Source organism: Heptranchias perlo, unplaced genomic scaffold (assembly GCF_035084215.1).
Source record: "Heptranchias perlo isolate sHepPer1 unplaced genomic scaffold, sHepPer1.hap1 HAP1_SCAFFOLD_44, whole genome shotgun sequence".
Classification (NCBI taxonomy): domain Eukaryota; kingdom Metazoa; phylum Chordata; class Chondrichthyes; order Hexanchiformes; family Hexanchidae; genus Heptranchias; species Heptranchias perlo.
In genome coordinates, this window is record NW_027139453.1 from 3,620,983 (window position 1) to 3,633,578 (window position 12,596).

The 12,596-nt window shown below is 44.5% G+C and overlaps 1 long non-coding RNA gene across 1 annotated transcript in view; it reads right to left on the bottom strand.

Moving 5' to 3' along the window:
* Positions 1-12,596, bottom strand: part of LOC137312869 (uncharacterized) — a 58,300-nt gene that overhangs the window by 22,902 nt on the left and 22,802 nt on the right. The gene's annotated exons all lie outside the window — the stretch shown is intronic.

Consider the following 12,596-nt stretch of genomic DNA (forward strand, 5'->3'; position numbering starts at 1 on the left):
GCTCAGTGTGGGGGTCGTGCTCAGAGTGGTGTCCGTGCTCAGAGTGGGGTCCGTGCTCAGAGTGGGGTCCGTGCTCAGAGTGGTGTCCGTGCTCAGAGTGGGGTCCGTGCTCAGAGTGGGGTCCGTGCTCAGAGTGGGGTCCGTGCTCAGTGTGGGGGTCGTGCTCAGAGTGGTGTCCGTGCTCAGAGTGGGGTCCGTGCTCAGACTGGGGTCCGTGCTCAGAATAGGGTCCGTGCTCAGAGTGGGATCCGTGCACAGATTGGGGTTCGTACTAAGTGTGGGGGTCGTGCTCAGAGTGGTGTCCGTGCTCAGAGTGGGGGTCTTGCTCAGAGTGGGGTCCGTGCTCAGAGTGGGGTCCGTGCTCAGAGTGTGGTCCGTGCTCAGAGTGGGGTTCGTGCTCAGAGTGGGGTCCTTGCTCAGAGTGCGGTTCGTACTAAGTTTGGGGGTCGTGCTCAGAGTGGTGTCCGTGCTCAGAGTGTGGTCCGTGCTCAGAGTGGGGTCCGTGCTCAGAGTGGGGTCCGTGCTCAGAGTGGGGTTCGTACTAAGTTTGGGGGTCGTGCTCAGAGTGGTGTCCGTGCTCAGAGTGGGGTCCGTGCTCAGAGTGGGGTTCGTACTAAGTTTGGGGGTCGTGCTCAGAGTCGTGTCCGTGCTCAGAGTGGGGGTCGTGCTCAGAGTGGGGTTCCTGCTCAGACTGTGTTCCGTGCTCAGAGTGGTGTCCGTGCTCAGAGTGGGTTCCGTGCTGAGAGTTGAGTTCGTGCACAGAGTGGGGATGTGTCCACAGTGGGGCCCGTGCTTATACTGGGTCTGTGTTCAGAGTGTGGACAGTGTTCAGAGTGGGAACAGTGTTCAGAGTGGGGTCTGGGTTCAGAGTGGGGACAGTGATCGGAGTGGTGTCTGTGGTAATCGTGGGGAACTGTGTTCAGGGTAGGGTGTGGGTGCAGAGTGGGGACAGTGTTCAGAGTGGGGACAGTGATCGGAGTGGGGTCTGTGGTCATCGTGGGGCCTGTGTTCAGAGTGGGGTCTGGGTTCAGAGTGGGGTCTGTGTTCCGTGTCAGGCTTTGTTTGTGAATTGATATCTCTGATTGCTTTATAAAGAATTCAACTGCGTGCAGAAGGTGAGAGAGAGAGAGAGAGAGAGAGTGCAGGTTAAAGAGAGAGATGGAGGGAATACCTTGGAGGTTTGAAACAGTTTTTCGAAGGCACTTAATTGGCACTTTAGAGCAACTTTACCATTCCCGGGACTAAAAAGGACATATTTCTTACTGGCACGAAATGTGTTACGCTCTGAACTCCAAATAGCAATTTTTCCTGAGATCTTTAAGTCTCAGGGGTGAATGTTCAGAGTGTTTCTCCTCATGTGACACAAGTCCTGCCTCACAGTTTAGGACAGAATATTGATTGAATACGAAATTCAACAAAACAGATAGCTCCGTTCCTCCTGAGCAATCCCTGTCACGCATGAAAATATATTCTTTCGATGACGTGGCTTTGTTCCTTGGCATGCAAAGTAAGTAATTCAGTTAGAAAATGAACAAAATGTTTCAGTTGCTGAGTCAGGCAGGTACAATGGGGAAAATAAAAAGCAGATTTAAAGTAGTTTTGCAGAATGAATTAAAGTGGAGGAGAGGAGAATTCGGAATGAAGAGGTCTGGGGAATGTAAATGACAAAAGTAATGTTCGAATCGTGGGTGGAGCCACGGGGGTTGAAGGAGAAGTGGGGAGAGATGAAAGTATCGTCAAGATGTAAAATAAAGCTCTGTCTACACGAACACATGAATCTTCAGAGTGGGGTCTGTGTTCAGAGTGGGTTTTTGTGTTCAGACTGGGATTTGCGTTCAGTCTGATGACTAGGTGTGGAGTAGAATCTATGTTCAGAGTGGGGCCTGTGTTCAGAGTGGCAGTATGTATTCAGAATGGGGCCTGTGTTCAGATTGTTGTCTTTGTTCAGAGTGGTCTGTGTTCCGTGTCGGATCTGTGTTCAGTGTCACGCTTTGTTTATAAATAGATACTTCAGACTAATTTATAAAGGACTCAATTGCTCAAGTGGTGTCTTTGTTCAGACGGGTGCCCTATGTTCAGAAAGGGGTGTATCTGTTCCTCCAAACATTCAACCCTGGGATCTCCAGATCTCAGGTTGAATTGTTATGTTTTGCTCAGACACGATCAAATTTGGTGCCAGTAATACAAATAAATCCGCAATAGCCCCTGAACTGATAAATTTGCACTAAGGTGCCATTCAAGTGCCATCAAAAACCTATTTAAATCCTGTTTCTTCAATCTTATTTTCTCCCCCTATCTCCTTACCCCGCACTGTTTGTCCCTCACATTCTGCACGCTGCTGAATTCATTGTAAACAATTTTACAACACCAAGTTATAGTCCAGCAATTTTATTTTAAATTCACAAGCTTTCGGAGGCTACCTCCTTCCTCAGGTGAACGATGTGGAACGATGTGGAAAGCAATTGTAAAGCAATCTCCGATATCTATTTACAAACAAAGCCTGGCAATGAATACAGACCGAAACTGCATAAGGGCCATATTCTGAACACAGGCCCAAGTCTGAAGATGTTTATTGTTAGTGTACACGAAACTTTATTGCACATCTGGACGATGCTGTTCCTCTCCCCTCACTTCTCCTTCACCCCGCCCCACCCCCTTGGCTCGACCCATCTTTGTAACATTAGTTATTTCATTGACATTTGCCCTCCTCATCGGAATCGAATCTTCCTCTCCTCCACTTTACTTCTTTCTCTAAGTATGCTGTAAATCTGCTTTTATTTCCCTCATTTATTTGCTTTCCTCTGTAAACATAACACTTTGGTCAGTTTTCAACTTAATTCCAAACTTTGGATTCCTAGCAACAAAGCCACCTCATAGACAGAATATATTCTCATATGGGACTGAGATTGATGAGGGGGAAGGAGGAAATCTGTTTAGTTTGAGGCGTAATTCTCATAAAATTTTATCGAGAACAAATTATGAGACACCGCCCTGTGACACAGGAGGGGAAAACTATTAATATTCACCCCTGGGAACTAAATACCTGAGATAAAATTACAGTGCGGAGTTCAGGCCTTAAAATATTTAGTGCCCTTAATGTAAAGATGCGCTTAATATGTCCTTAATTGCAAAGAATGTCGAAGGTGTCTGCAACGCCTTCAAAAGCTGTTTTAAAACGCATTTCTTCAAAGAGCTTTGCCTCCATCTATCTCTTTAAGCCGCACTTTTTCTCACCTTATGCAAGCAGTTGAGTCCTTTATAAATTAGTGTGAGGTATCTATTTATAAACAAAGCGTGACACTGAACACAGATCCGACACGGAACACAGACTCCTCATGTGACACAAAGTCCTGTCTCACAGTTTGTTATGGACAGAATATTGTTTGAATTGGAACTTCAAAAAAACAGATACCTCCGTTGCCCCTGAGCAATCTGTGTCCCTTATGAAAACGTATTCTGTTGATGACGTGGCTTTGTTCCATTGTATGCAAAGCAAGGAATTCATTTGGAAAAAGACCAAAGTATTTCAGTTACTTGGTCAGGCTGGTAACATGGGGAAAATGAAAAGCAGATTTAAAGAAGATTTACAGAAAGAACTAAAGTGGAGGAGAGGAGAATTCTGGGATGAAAAGGAGAGGAGAATGTAAATGACATATGTAATGTTCCAAAGGTGGGTGGAGCCACGGGGGTGAAGGAGAAATGAGCAGAGAGGAACAGCATCGTCCAGATGTACAATAAAGCTCTGTCTACACTAACACAGAAATCTTCAGAGTGGGGTCTATGTCCAGAGTGGGTTTATGTTCAGAGTGGGGCCTTTGTTCAGATTGGGGTGCATGTTTTCAGGGTGGGTTCGATGTGTTTTCAGAGTGGTGTCTGTGATCAGAGTGCTGTCTTTGTTCAGAGTGTTGTCTTTGTTCAGACGGGTGCCTGTGTTCAGAAAGGGGTGTATGTGTTCATGGTGAGGTGTCGGTGTTCAGACTGAGGTCTGTATTCAGAGTGGGTTTTTTTTCAGAGTGAGGTCTACGTTCAGAGTGGTGTCTATGTTCAGAGTGGTGTTTGCGTTCAGTGTGATGCCTGCATGTGGAGTGGGGTCTGTGTTCAGAGTGGGGTCTGTGTTCAGAGTTGGGCCTGTGTTCAGAGTGCTGTCTTTGTTCAGAGTGGGTTCGGTGTTCAGATTGGGGTCTGCGTTCAGAGTGTAGTCTGTGTTCTGAGAGGAGTTTGTGTTCCGTTGGGATCTGTGTTCAGTGTCAGGCTTTGTTTATCAATCGATAACTCAGAATAATTTATAAAGGATTCAATTGCATGCATAATGTGTGAGAGAGTGCAGCTAAGAGAGAGATCGATGGAGGCAAAGCTCTCTGAACAAATTGGTTTTGAAGCATCTTTTGAAGGCACTTGCAGACACCTTCCAGCCTCTTTACAATTCAGGATATAGTAAGGGCATCTTTTCATTACTGGCACTAAATATTTCAAGGCCTGAACGCCGCACAGTAATTTTATCTCCAGTATTTAGTTGCCACAGGTGAATGTTCACAGTGTCCCCCCATGTTAAACAGGGCGGAGTATTATAGTTTGTTCTGGATATAATTTTGTGAGAATTAAGCCTTTAACTAAACAGAATTCCTCCATCCCCTGAGCAATCTCTGTCCCTTATGAAAATATATTCTGTCCATGAGGTGGCTTTGTTGCTTTGTATGCAAAGTAAGCAATTCATTTGGAAAATGACCAAATTTTTATGGTTGCTGAGTGAGGCTGGTAAAATGGGGAAAATAAAAAGCAGATTTAAAGAAGATTTACAGAAAGAACTAAAGTGGTGGAGAGGACAATTCGGGGATGAAGAGGAAGGGGGAATGTAACTGACATATGTCATGTTCCAAAGATGGGTGGAGCCACGGGTGTGAAGGAGAAATGAGGAGAGAGGAACAGCGTCGTCCAGATGTAAAATAAAGCTCTTTCGAAACGAACACCGAAATCTTCAGAGTGGGGTATGTGTTCGCAGTGGGTCTGTGTTCAGAATGGGGTCTGTGTTCAGAGTGGCGTCTGTGTTGAGAGTGGGATCCGCGATCAGTGGCGGGTCTGTGTTCAGAATGGGGTTTGTGTTCAGTGTGGGGACTGCATTCAGATTGGGTTCAGCTTCCGAGTGGCTCTGTGTTCAGAGTGGGGACTGTGTTCACCGTGGGGTCTGTGTTTAGGTTGGGGTCCCTGTTCAGAGTGAGTTCTGTGTTGAGAGGGGGAACTGTGTTCACAGTGGGATCTGTGTTCAGAGTGTGCTCCGTACTCAGTGTGTGGTTCGTGTCCAGAGTGGGGTCCGTGCTCAGAGTGGGGTCCGTGCTCAGATTGAGGTCTGTGTTCTGAGTGGCGACAGTGTTCAGAGTGGGGTTTATGTGTTCAGAGCGGTGTCTGTTTTCAGAGTGGGGACTGTGTTCTCAGTGGGATTTGTGTTCAGAGTGCTGTCTTTCTTCAGAGTGGTTTCTGTGTTCAGGGTGATGTCAGTGTTTACAGTGGTTTCTGTGTTCACAGTGGGGTGTATGTGTTCAGTGTGAGGTCCATGTAAACAGTGGGGCCTGTGTTCAGCGTGGTGTCTGTGTTCAGAGTGGTGCCTGTGTTCAAAGTGGGGTCTGTGTTCAAAGTGGGGCCTGTGTTCAGAGTGGGGTCTGTGTTCAGAGTGGGGTCTGTGTTCAGAGTGTCGTCTGTGTGCAGAGTGGGGGCTGTGTTCAGAGTGGTGTCTGTGTTCAGAGTGAGGTCTGTGTTCAGAGTTGGGACTGTGTACCGACTTTGGTCTGTGTTCAGAGTGGAGTCTGTGTTCTGAGAGGAGCCTGTTTTCCGAGTGGGATCTTTCTTCACTCTCAGGTTTTGTTTATCAGTCAATAACTCAGAATAATTTATAAAGGATTCAACTGCGTGCATACCGTGTTAGAGAGTGCAGCTTAAAGAGATAGATGGAGGCAAAGCTCTCGGAACAAATTGGTTTTAAAGCATCTTTTGAAGGCACTTGCAGACACCTTACAGCCTCTTTACAATTCAGGATATATTAAGGGTATATTTTCATTGCTGCCACTAAATATTTCAAGGCCTGAACTCCACACAGTAATTTTATCTCGGTTATTTAGTTCCCAGGGGTGAATGTTCACGGTGTTCCCCTCATTTGACACAGGGCGGTTTATTGTAGTTTGTTCTGGATACAATTTTGTGAGAATTAAGCATTGAACTAAACAGAATTCCTCCTTCCCCCTGAGCAATCTCTGTGCCGTATGAAAATATATTCTGTCGATGAGGTGGCTTTGTTGTTTTGTATGCAAAGTAAGCAATTCATTTGGAAAATGACCAACTTTTTTCGGTTGCTGAGTCAGGCAGGTAAAATGGGGAAAATAAAAAGCAGATTTAAAGAAGATTTACAGAAGGAACTAAAGTGGAGGAGAGGAGAATTCGGGGATGAAGAGGAAGGGGGAATGTAACTGACATATGTAATGTTCCAAAGGTGGGTGGAGCCACGGGGGTGAAGGAGAAATGAGGAGAGAAGAACAGCGTCGTCGAGATGTACAATAAAGCTCTTTCTATACGAACACAGAAATCTTCAGAGCAGGGTCTGTGTTCAGAGTGGGTCTGTGTTCAGAATTGGGTCTGTGTTCAGAGTGGATTCAACTGCGTGCATACTGTATGAGAGAGTGCAGCTTAAAGAGATAGATGGAGGCAAAGCTCTCTGAGCAAATTGGTTCTCAAGCAGCTTTTGAAGGCACTTGCAGACACCTTCCAGCCTCTTTACAATTCAGGATATAGTAAGGGCATCTTTTCATTACTGGCTCTAAATATTTCAAGGCCTGAACTCCGCACATTAATTTTATCTCGGCTATTTAGTTCCCACAGGTGAATGTTCACACTGTTCCCCCATGTGAAACTGGGCGGTGTTTTATAGTTTGTTCTGGAAACTATTTTGTGAGAATTAAGCCTTGAACTTAACAGAATTCCGCCATCCCCTGAGCAATCTATGTCCCTTATGAAAATATATTACGTCCATGAGGTGGCTTTGTTGCTTTGTATGCAAAGTAAGCAATTCATTTGGAAAATAACCAAAATATTCTGGTTGCTGAGTGAGGCTGGTAAAATGTGGAAAATAAAAAGCAGATTTAAAGAAGAATCGCAGAAAGAGCTAAAGTGGAGGAGAGGAGAATTCGGGGATGAAGAGGAAGGGCGAATGTAACTGACATATGGAAAGTTCCAAAGATGGGTGGAGCCACGGGGGTGACAGGGAAATGAGGAGAGAGGAACAGCGTCTTCCAGATGTGCAATAAAGCTCTTTCGATACGAACACCGAAATCTTCAGAGCTGGGTCTGTGTTCAGAGTCGTTCTGTGTTCAGAATTGGGTCTGTGTTCCGAGTGGGGTCTATGTTCCGACTTTGGTCTGTGTTCAGAGTGGAGTCTGTGTTCTGAGAGGAGCCTGTTTTCCGTGTGGGATCTGTGTTCAGTGTCAGGCTTTGTTTATCAGTCAATAACTCAGAATAATTCATAAAGGATTCAACTGCGTGCATAATGTATGAGAGAGTGCAGTTTAAAGAGATAGATGGAGGCAAAGCTCTCTGAACAAATTGGTTTTAAAGCAGCTTTTGAAGGCACTTTCAGACACCTTACAACCTATTTACCAATTCAGGATACATTAAGGGCATCTTTACATTAATGGCACTAAATTGTTCAAGGCCTGAACTCCGCACAGTAATTTTATATCGGGTATTTAGTTCTCAGGGGTGAATGTTCATAGTTTTCCCCTTCTGTGACACAGGGCGGTGTGTCACAGTTTGTTCTCGATACAATTTTGTGAGAATTACGCCTTTAACGAAACAGAATTACTCCCTCCTCCTGAGCAACCTTTGTCCCGTATGGAAATGTATTCAGTCGATGAGGTGGCTTTGTTGCTTGGAATCCAAAGTAAGGAATTTAGTTGAAAACTGACCAAAGTGTTATATTTACAGAGAAAAGCAACTAAAATGGAAAAAAAATAAAAAGCAGGTTCACCGCATACTTGGAGAAAGAAGTAAACTGGAGGAGAGGAAGATTCAATGACGAAGAGGAGGGGGAAATGTAAATGACATAAGTAATGATACAAAGATGGGTCGAGCCAAGGGGGTGGTGCGGGGTGAAGGAGAAGTGAGGGGAGAGGAACAGCACCGTCCAGATTTACAATAAAGTGTCCTGTACACGAACAAAGACATCTTCAGAATGGAGTCTGTGTTGAGAGAAGGGTCTCTATTCAGAGCATGGCCCTTATGCAGTGGTGATCGGTATACAGTGTCAGAATTTGTTTATGAATAGATGCCTCAGATTACTTTACAAAGAATTCGACTGCGCGCACAATGTGGGAGAGATTGCGGGTTAAAGAGAAAATGGAGGAAAAGCCTTTTGAAGAAATCGGTTTTCTATTGCGTGCACGTGATCGGCACCACAGAGCAAAGCTGCCAATTCAGGGACAGATAAAGAACACCGACTCTCACAGCTACATTGATGACACCGTCTCCCACCCCGCTTCCTGTGGGCTTTGTGTTCCTCTTGCGGGGACAGTTATCAGAGTGGGGACAATGTTTAGTTTCGATCTGTATTCAGTGTTAGAATTAGATTTTAAATAGATATCGGAGATTGCATTAAAAAGAATTCAACAGCGCGCAGAGTGTGTGGCAGGGATAGTGCGTGTTAAGGAGATAGGTGGAGAAAATAACATTGAAGAAACAGATTTTAAATAGGTTTTGGACGGCACTTGAATGGAACCTTAGAACAACTTTATCAGTTCAGGGACTATTGAGGATGTCTTTCATTCCTGGCACGAGACTTGTTCGGGTCTGAGCAAAACATAACAATTCGACCTGAGATCTGTCGGTCTCAGGGGTGATTCTTCAGAGTGTTTCCCCTCATGTAACACAAGGTTCTGCCTCACAGTTTCGGACTGAATTTTGATTGAATTCGAATTTCAACAAGACAGATAGCTCCGTACCACTTAGCAATCCCTGTCACGCATGAAAATATCTTCTGTCGATGACGTGGCTTTGTTCCTTGGTATGCAAAGTAATTAATTCAGTTCCAAAATGACCAAAATGTTACAGTTACTGAGTCAGGCAGGTAAAACGGGGAATATAAAAAGCAGATTTAAAGAAGTTTTGCAGAAAGAATTAAAGTGTAGGAGAGGAGAATTCGGAATGAAGAGGTCTGGGGAATGTTAATGACGTAAGTAATGTTCCAAGCGTGGCTGGAGCCACGGGGCTGAAGGAGAAGTGGGGAGAGATGAAAGTATCGTCCAGATGTAAAATAAAGCTCTGTCTGCACGAACACAGGAATCTTCAGAGTGGGGTCTGTGTTCAGAGTGGGTTTCTGTGTTCAGACTGGGATTTGCGTTCAGTCTGATGACGATATGTTGATTAGAGTCCATGTTCAGAGTGGGGTCTGTGTTCAGAGTGGGGAGTGTGTATTCAGAGTGGGGCCTGTGTTCAGATTGGTGTCTTTGCTCAGAGTGTGGTCTGTGTTCCGACTTCTGTCTGTGTTGAGAGTGGTGTCTTTGTTCTGAGAGGAGTCTGTGTTCCGTGTCGGATCTGTGTTCAGTGTCAGGCTTTGTTTATAAATAGATACCTCAGACTAATTTATAAACGATTCAACTGATAGCAGAATGTGAGAAAAAGAGCGGCTTAAAGAGATGGATGGAGGCAAAGCTCTTTGAAGAAATTGGTTTTAAAACAGCTTTTGAAGGCACTTGCAGACACCTTAGACCCTCTTTACAATTAACGACATATTAAGGGCATCTTTACATTCATGGCACTAAATATTTTAAGTCCTGAACTCCGCACTGTAATTTGATCTCAGGTATTTAGTTCCCAGGGGTGAATGTTAATTGTGTTCCTCTCCTGTGACACAGGCCCGAGTCTCATAATTTGTCGTCGATACAATGTTTTGAGAATTACGCCTGAAACTTAGCAGAATTCCTCCTTCCCCGTGAGCAATCTCTGTCCCTGATGAAAATATATTCTGTCCATGAGTTGGCTTTTTTGCTACGAATCCAAACTATGGAATCAAGTTGAAAACTGACCAAAGTGTTATGTTTACAGAGGAAAGCAACTAAATGGGGAAAATAAAAGCAGATTTACAGCATACTGAGAGAAAGAAGTAAAGTGGAGGAGAGGAAGATTCGCTCACGAAGAGGAAGGGGAAATGTAAATGACACAACTAATGTTACAAAGATGGCTCGAGCCAAGGTGGTGGGGCGGGGTGAAGGAGAAGTGAGGGGAGAGGAACAGCATCGTCCAGATGTGCAATAAAGTTTCCTGTACACTAACAAAAAACATCTTCAGACTGGGGCCTGTGTCCAGAATATGGCCCTTATGCAGTTTCGGTCTGTATTCAGTGCCAGGCTTTGTTTGTAAATAGATATCGGAGATTGCTTTACAAAGAATTCAGCAGCGTGCAGAATGTGAGGGTCAAACAGTGCGGGGTAAGGAGATAGGTGGAGAAAATAAGTTTGAAGAAACAGGATATAAATAGGTTTTTGATGGCACTTGAATGGCACCTTAGAACAACTTTATCAGTTCAGGGACTATTGAGGATTTATTTTGTTATTGGCACGAAATATTTTCGGGTCTGTGCATAACATAACAATGATCGGAGCGTTTCTCCTCATGTGACACAAACTCCTGTCTCACAGTTTGTTTTGGATAGAATATTGTTTAAATTCGAACTTCAACAAAACAGATACCTCCTTTGCCCCTGAGCAATCTCTGTCTCCCATGAAAACGTATTCAGTTGATGACGTGGCTTTGTTCCTTTGAATGCAAAGTAAGCATTTCATTTGGAAAATGACCAAAATATTTCAGTTGCTGTGTCAGGCTGGTGAAACGGGGAAAATGAAAAGCAGATTTAATGAAGATTTACAGAATGAACTAAAGTGGAGGAGAGGAGAATTCGGGGATGAAAAGGAGAGGAGAATGTAAATGAGATCTGTAATGTTCCAAAGGTGGGTGGAGCCACGGGGGTGAAGGAGAAATGAGCAGAGAGGAACAGCATCGTCCAGATGTACAATAAAGCTCTGTCTACACTGACACAGAAATCTTCAGAGTGGGGTCTGTGTCCGGAGTGGGGCCTGTGTTCCGGGTGGGGCCTGTGTTCAGAGAGGGCCTGTATTCAGAGTGGGACCTGTTTTCAGAGCGGTGTCTTTGTTCAGATTGGGATGCATGTGTTCAGAGTGGGGTCTATGTGTTCAGAGTGTGGTATATGTGTTCAGAGTGGTGTCGGGTTCAGAGTGCTGTCTTTTTCAGAGTGAAGTCTTTGTTCAGATTATCTTTGTTCAGATTTTGGTGCCTGTGTTCAGAATGGGGTGTTTGTGTTCAGAGTCGGGTGTATGTGTTCAGAGTGAGGTCTGTATTCAAAGTGAGGCCTCTGCTCCGAGTGAGCACTGTGTTCAGAGTGGGGTGTATGGGTTCAGATTGAGGTATGTGTTCAGAGTGGGGTTTTTGTTCAGAGTATTGTCTGTGTTCAGAGTGAGGTCTGTGTTCAGAGTGGTATCTTTTTTCAGAGTGAGGTCTGTGTTCAGAGTAGCGTTTGTGTTCAGTGTGATGTCTGCATGTGGAGTGTGGTCTGTGTTCAGAGTGGGGTTTTAGTTCAGAGTTGGGCCTGTGTTCAGAGTGGTGTCTTTTTTCAGAGTGGAGTCTGTTTTCAGAGTGGGGTCTGTGTTCGGAGTGTTGTCTGTGTTCTGAGAGGTGTCTGTGTTCCGTGTGGGATCTGTGTTCAGTGTCAGGCTTTGTTTATCAATCGATAACTCAGAATAATTTATAAAGGATTCAACTGCTTGCATACTGTGTGAGAGAGTGCAGCTTAAATAGACAGATGGAGGCAAAGCTCTCTGAACAAATTGGTTTTAAAGCAGCTTTTGAAGGCACTTGCAGACACCTTACAGGCTCTTTACAAATTCAGGATAGATTAAGGGCATATTTTCATTACTGGCACTATATATTTCAAGGCCTGAACTCCGAACAGTAATTTTAACCCGGGTATTTAGTTCCCAGGGGTGAATGTTCACAGTGTTCCCCTCATGTGACACAGGGCGGTGTATTATAGTGTGTTCTGGATACAATTTTGTGAGAATTAAGCATTTAACAAAAAGAATTCCTCCTTCCCCCTGAGCAATCTCTGTCCCGTATGAAAATATTATTCTGTCGATGAGGTGGCTTTGTTCCTTTGAATGCAAAGTAAGCATTTCATTTGGAAAATGGCCAAAATTTTTCAGTTATTGAGTCAGGCTGGTAAAATGGGCAAAATAAAAAGCAGATTTAAAGAAGATTAACAGAAAGAACTAAAGTGGAGGAGAGGAGAATTCGGGGATGAAGAGGAAGGGGGAATGTAAATGAGATCTGTAATGTTCCAAAGGTGGGTGGAGTCACGAGGGTGAAGGAGAAGTGAGGAGAGAGGAACAGCGTCGTCCAGCTGTACAATAAAGCTCTTTCGATACGAACACAGAAATCTTCATGATGTGGAGATGTCGGTGATGGACTGGGGTGGACAAACGTAAGGAATCTTACAACACCAGGTTATAGTCCAACAAATTTATTTTAAAATCACAAGCTTTCGGAGA